Source organism: Choloepus didactylus, chromosome 3, assembly GCF_015220235.1.
Source record: "Choloepus didactylus isolate mChoDid1 chromosome 3, mChoDid1.pri, whole genome shotgun sequence".
NCBI classification, from domain to species: Eukaryota; Metazoa; Chordata; class Mammalia; order Pilosa; family Megalonychidae; genus Choloepus; species Choloepus didactylus.
The window spans coordinates 24,465,945-24,471,984 of record NC_051309.1 but is presented as its reverse complement, the minus strand read 5'-3'; positions in this window follow the sequence as shown (position 1 = coordinate 24,471,984).

The following is a 6,040-nucleotide window of genomic DNA, read 5'->3' as shown; positions in this document are numbered from 1 at the left end:
ATTCACTTATTTTCTCAGTATCTAAGAGCTTTCTTTCACATGTATTTATTCATTAACCATTTATCACACATCTACTTTAAGCACTGTGCTAGGCATGGAAGGGATGAATCATATATTTCCTACCTTCAAGAATCTCCAAATCAAGTGTGGAGACATGTATAGTATTCTGAAAACTTAAAAATATGCCAACTACGTCCCAGGCACTGACTAGGTCACAGAAGTGGCAAAGGTAAACTAAAGAGAGACCCTGTCTTCAAAGAATTTTCCTAGCTAATGGATGCAAAGTGTAATGGATCCTGTAACCTAGAGAGGACCCAAGATTTGTGGGAGCAAATCCACTACCCAGGAGGGAGAGAAGTCAGGGAAGGCTCCATAGGATCTTTGTTTTCTGAGCCGGTCCTTGATTTCTAGAATTGGGTAGTGGGAGAGGCAGAAATGGTCAACTCTCTTTTCCCATATCCTCTGGTGGTGAGGACACACAACCATTCTTCTGACATGTCAGCTATAAAAAATTGCCAACGTTCAATGACTTAGTTGAAACGTTGCTTTCTCTACAAAAACTTTCCTGACCTATCTCTGTCCATTCTCTGCCCCGAGCTTTGAAGGTGTGACTCCTTAATTTCTTGTGTCTTCTGCATGTAAATCTATCACAGCATTTGTAACATCATATTCCAATTTATTAGATTATAGTTGATTTGCCATTTTAGTTTGGAAGGATGTTGGCTGACTGACTGGATGGATGAATGAAAATCTACTGAATTTTCAAGTTTAGCTAAACTAATCCCTATCTGCCCAGGCCCTAAGTAATTTCTATACTATTATCCTTTTCAAGCTCCTATAAAAATGGCAATTTATGATTCTTGAGGGGTGGGAGAAGAAATGACCCTTCAAGCCTTCTCTGAGACACTGGATTTAAGGATTACTTGCATGGTGGCATTTTACGTCTTCCTGGCTCGTTCATAGTACAACCCAGAAGCACAACCATCTTGCTATGAGAGAAATGGGATTTCTTCACTGGGGATCATCACAATGGACTGGCTTCTTCTGGTCTGTGCAAAACATGGGCCTGCCCTTCTGCAGAGCTTTAGGACTTTTCTCCCCACAGGCTCGCTCTGGGGAGGCTGCCTGTACCTTCTTACTTCTAAAGACATTTTGCTTTTCTTTTCTAGCTGTCTGATTCTAATTTCAGATTCTTTGGATTATATGTCATCCAGGCCAAGTTTTTTGGGTCTCCACCCAAATGAGAATTTGGGTTAAGCAAGGGGGGCTGTTGAGGATTGGGAGGCAGAACCAGCTTTCCCAGGAGTTGGCCATGGTTTTAACGATTCTGGTTATTGTTCTAAGGGAACTTCTCTGTGGGCTTAGAGATTTTTGCTGATCCTAGGGTCTTTGAGAAGTTTGAAACTTAGCACAAAAAGGCTCACCTGAGCTCAAATGGATGACGCCTGGGGAGATTTGCTCATGCTTTCCAAATATCTGTCTAAAAAGTCTCATTTCTGCTCTTTCTACGGCCAAATGAATTGTCACATCCATGTGCATCTCCTTACCTAGCAATCTGTTTATCAAGAAAGAGAAGCCTGTTGTCTCCCAATTTCTGCTTTCCAGGTGACTGATATTAATTAGTTTGCAGCAGGCACAGTTTATCTCTGGCTGAAACCAAAGCAGACAAAAATGCTGCTGTGCAGTGAGATTTCTTTTCTTGAAACGATGAATGGGATGAAGATACTTATCTGGGAGAACAGGTTTCAGGTGGAGCTTCCATCAAAAGTACTTTGAAATGCATTGTTAGACTATGGCTGATTTGGGTAAGGAATAGAAATAGCATGTCATATTTTGACTGCATTAACTCATTTCCAACTCAACAGGCTGAGACCCCTGTACAATAAAAGACTTGCTCTGAGAGTAAAAAAAGAACAAAAAAAAAACACAAAATACCAGCTTTGTTAATAACTTTGGAGACCATTCTCAATTATTAGCCTTTATTGAAAAATATTGCTAATTTCCCTGAAGCTCTGGCTCTACTATCCCCCCAATACAGAGTACAAATCTTTTTATCAACTTATCCCCTGTTTATTATTGTGATTTCCCTTCAAAATGGTTCCTGTGGGTAGTATGCATATGGCGTCTGTACTGAAGCCTCACAAAATTGAAAAACAGAAACAGGACAACCGTACAATGAAGTAACTGTCAACTCTAATTGTGTGACCCTAGAAGGTTTATTTCTTTATGCCTCTGAGCCTCAGTTTCCTCAATATAAAATAAGACAATAAAACCACTTTTGTGAAGTTGAAATGAAGTTTCCCAGGCTAATGTTGTAAAAGCTCCTGATAAACAATGGGCACATCCCCTTCTCTTCTTAGTGGCCTAGATGGACATTGGAAATGCCCTGGAAAGAGTGGCAAGTTGAGGTGTAATCTGAGCTCAAAAGGTAAATTTTCAAAAATATGTTTTCGAGTTCCCATAGACTATTCTAGCTAGTGAGACCAAAGGGAAAAAAAAAAAAAAAAAAAACCAAATCCCCCAAACCCTGGCTTAGGTTGGAACCTGGAGTTCTTGGTTCTAGTTCTGGCTTGAATACCAACCAACTATAAGTACTTGTCCATGTGCTTCACCTCTCTGGGCACTATTTTCTACATCTTTAAAGTGAAAAGGGTAGATAACTTCCAATCCTAACATGCTACAAAAATAGGAAAATATAAACTATTCTAATCACTGCTTTATATTCTTTCTTCTTCCTTTGTTTCATTTCTCTACTTGTCTTTTTCATGTAAGTGTTCCCCTGGCTTTTTCCTTTAATTGTCTTTCTCTTCCTTATGGACTTTCTCCTCAAGATGTATCACCAAGTGCCATAACACCGACTTCTATAACACCATGAGCTGCTGACTTCTAAACCCAAATCACTCTCCAAAGCCTCAGACTCACAGCCACCTAGCTGGACACTTCCTTTGAATTTCCTCTGGAAATTTAAACACATGTCCCAAACTGCATGTATCATCTCACTACCTAAAAATTGACTTGTCTTACATTTCCTCTTCCAGAGATTGTCATCAACTCAAACTGCCCCTGCCGAAAACTTAGGAGTCATCATAAATCTTCCCTCCCTTTCATCACAGTATCTTTGATTATGAAGTTTTATGTATTCTACTTCTTTTGAAGCTCTCAGATTGATCCCTCTCCATCCTCATTATTCCAGTTATAACCAAATCCAATATATCTTCCAAAACACTGTTCTTATCATACCTGCCCTTATATAGAGCCATTTGATGGTTTCACATGGTTTCCTGGAACCAAATCCACAGTTGTTGCATGAAGTAAGGTTTATCTGTGAATGGTCCCCAATTTCAGCCCCCAATATTATTTTTAGCCAAGCTCTCAGCCCCATCACGCCCCTGTATTCCAGCTCTAATCTTACTCCACCCTTTGCAACTTCTGAAATAGACCTTACTCTGTCAGGTTTCCAGGACATTTTGAGAACTTCTTCCTTGCTTGGAAAGCCCTTCCTCTTCTTGTGTATCAGAGAGGCCATGGATTTATTCCTCAGGGTGGTTAAGAGCCCATGCTTTGGTTTAAGACATATCAGAGATCAAATCCCATATCTAGCGCTTGTAAACTCTGTGATGGTAGGCAGTTACCTTATGTTTATAAACTGCAGTTGTATTACCTTTTAAATGGAAATAATTCCTGCTACATAGTGTTCTAAAGATTAAATAGTATGCATTTAGTATGGTACCTGGCACATAGGAACATTCAATAATTGTTAACTAATATTTGTCCTTTTCAACTAAACTCACCTCCTCCTCCCATCCCCCAAACATATCTACCCATTTCCTGATCTGGAATTTAAGCTCCATAATGTCAGGCACCAGGTCTATTTTGTTCACAATTATTTATTGAGCACTTGTCACAGTTTCTACCCCACAGCAGCTCACCATAAAACTTTTGTCATTTCCATCGAAGATTCAACTCAGATATTGCCTCTTATAGGAAGCTTTCATTAAACTCCTATTACTCCCTTTTAAGTAATAGACTGTGCATAGACTATATGAGAATGGTTTCTCTTTCTTTAGACCCTAGAGTTTTTGGAGTATGAATATTATATCTTTATGCCTTTGAATCCCTGACATCTTGCCTAGCTCCATATAGTGGTGCTCAAGAAAAACTTGTTGAATGAATGGATGGATGAGTGATGGATGAATTGATTCTCTTCCTCACCCTGCCTCTCTTTTCTTCTGACCAGGCTCCATTTATATTCTGTTTAGAAGAATCAGACAGAGAATGTGGAAACCACAGGTTGTTATTCAGACTAGATTACTCCTTCACCCCAGGGTAGGAATCAGAGACAGTACCCTCTGGTGCTCTGTTTGAACAATTGTGCTGAGAGTAGCACCTGGGTTGGGGATGGGCCTCAGATTCTGCCAGCTTTAGACAAGGCTGCCCTAGAGCAAGGACACAATAACAGTGTCAGCAAGCTGCTGGGGAGCTTTGCAGACCTCCCTAACTGCAGTCTGAAAAGCTGGTAAGAGTCCACCTGGTGACTGCCCATCAGAAAAAAAGGTGAGAAAGGTGCATTTCCAAATGCCCAAGTGAGAGTAGCTGAGAGAGGATTGTCTGAAAAGGAGGAGAAAAAAAGTCTCCATTCTGTTCTCTGGGCCTTGGCCTCCAAACCACCTTGCAGGCAAGGCAGAAAGCCGAGCTGACCCTGATATGCATCGAAATGAAAGCGTTTGTGTGCAAATCAGGGAAAAATTCTTTCAGCACCTATAGGACTGGTGCCAGGGAGTTAACATTTGGAAACCTCAGCTCAGTGCCAGGTCGTTGTTTAAAAAGGAGCAGATCTTGGAGCAAATGCCAGGGAGGTACAGAAGGGAAGAAGTGAGGACAAGGACTCCAGGAATTAGCTATTCAAGAATGTTCAAGAAATTCAATCGTTCTTTTACTTGTCAAAAGAAAAAGAAGATGGGAGGGGGGTGGGGCAGGGGGAAGGACATCCAAAGGAGCATTCATCCAAGCAGGCTGCTCAGGGTTTTCAGGGGAATTGGGAGGGCAGATGCTACAAGCTTATTGGAGTCAGTGTCAGATGTGAGAACAAAGTGGCAGTGACATGAGCTAAGAAATGACTAAGCACTCGAGGCCTGGTGTAGCTAATAGACAGCTCCAAATGCCAAGTGAAGCAGTTGTCTCAACTCATTTGAATACTTCTGAAGAGGTGGTGAAAAAAAATAGGGAGAGGGATGGAACTGCTTCTCGTATTGAATATCCCAAGATTATAAAGTACTATTATCTTCCTCTGTTACTCTGAGATTGTGATTCATCTGCCCTCTCTTTAGTCACTATTGCTGGAGTTTTAGAACACAAGTTTTAGAGTCAGTGCAGACAATGCTTCCATTTGATATGGGGCCCCCATTCTTACGGGGTGGCTTCCTATTTGTATGGTGGGATGCTCTCTCTCCCCTGAGAAGGGCTGTTTAGAGTTTTAAGATAAAGAGCATGGTTTTGCACTCATGCAGGTAAGTCTGATTTATACCAGGCTTTCTTCTTCCCATTTCTGGTCCTCCTTCTCTCATCAATGTTTCTGCATCTGGGGGAGCCTGAAGAATTGGAGTCTGTGAGATGTGGGGAGATGAAGGGAGAAGACTTAAAGAAGGTGAAATTCATATGCACAAATATTGTTCTCTCCCTTGAGGGGTATTTGTGTATGAAAAGTTAGTGAGTTAATGTTTGGCATATAGTAGATGCTTAATAAATATTTTTTATTGTTCCTTCTTCCTCTCCTTTGTCAGTTTCTTATTTTCCCTGGTCCCTCTTCATTTTTGCTTTATTATGGAAAACAGTGATTGCTTTGAAAAGAATTATTGTTAACGATAATAGCCACCGTGTACTGAATGCCTCCTCTGCACCAGACCTTATGTTATTCTCAATTATGTCTCATCACAACACAGAATGGGAGTTAACCCAAAGTGAGTCAGTCTCTCATCACTATAGCTAAAAAGTGATAGAGCTGGATCTCAAATCCAGGTTTTCCCAATTCCCAACCCATGAT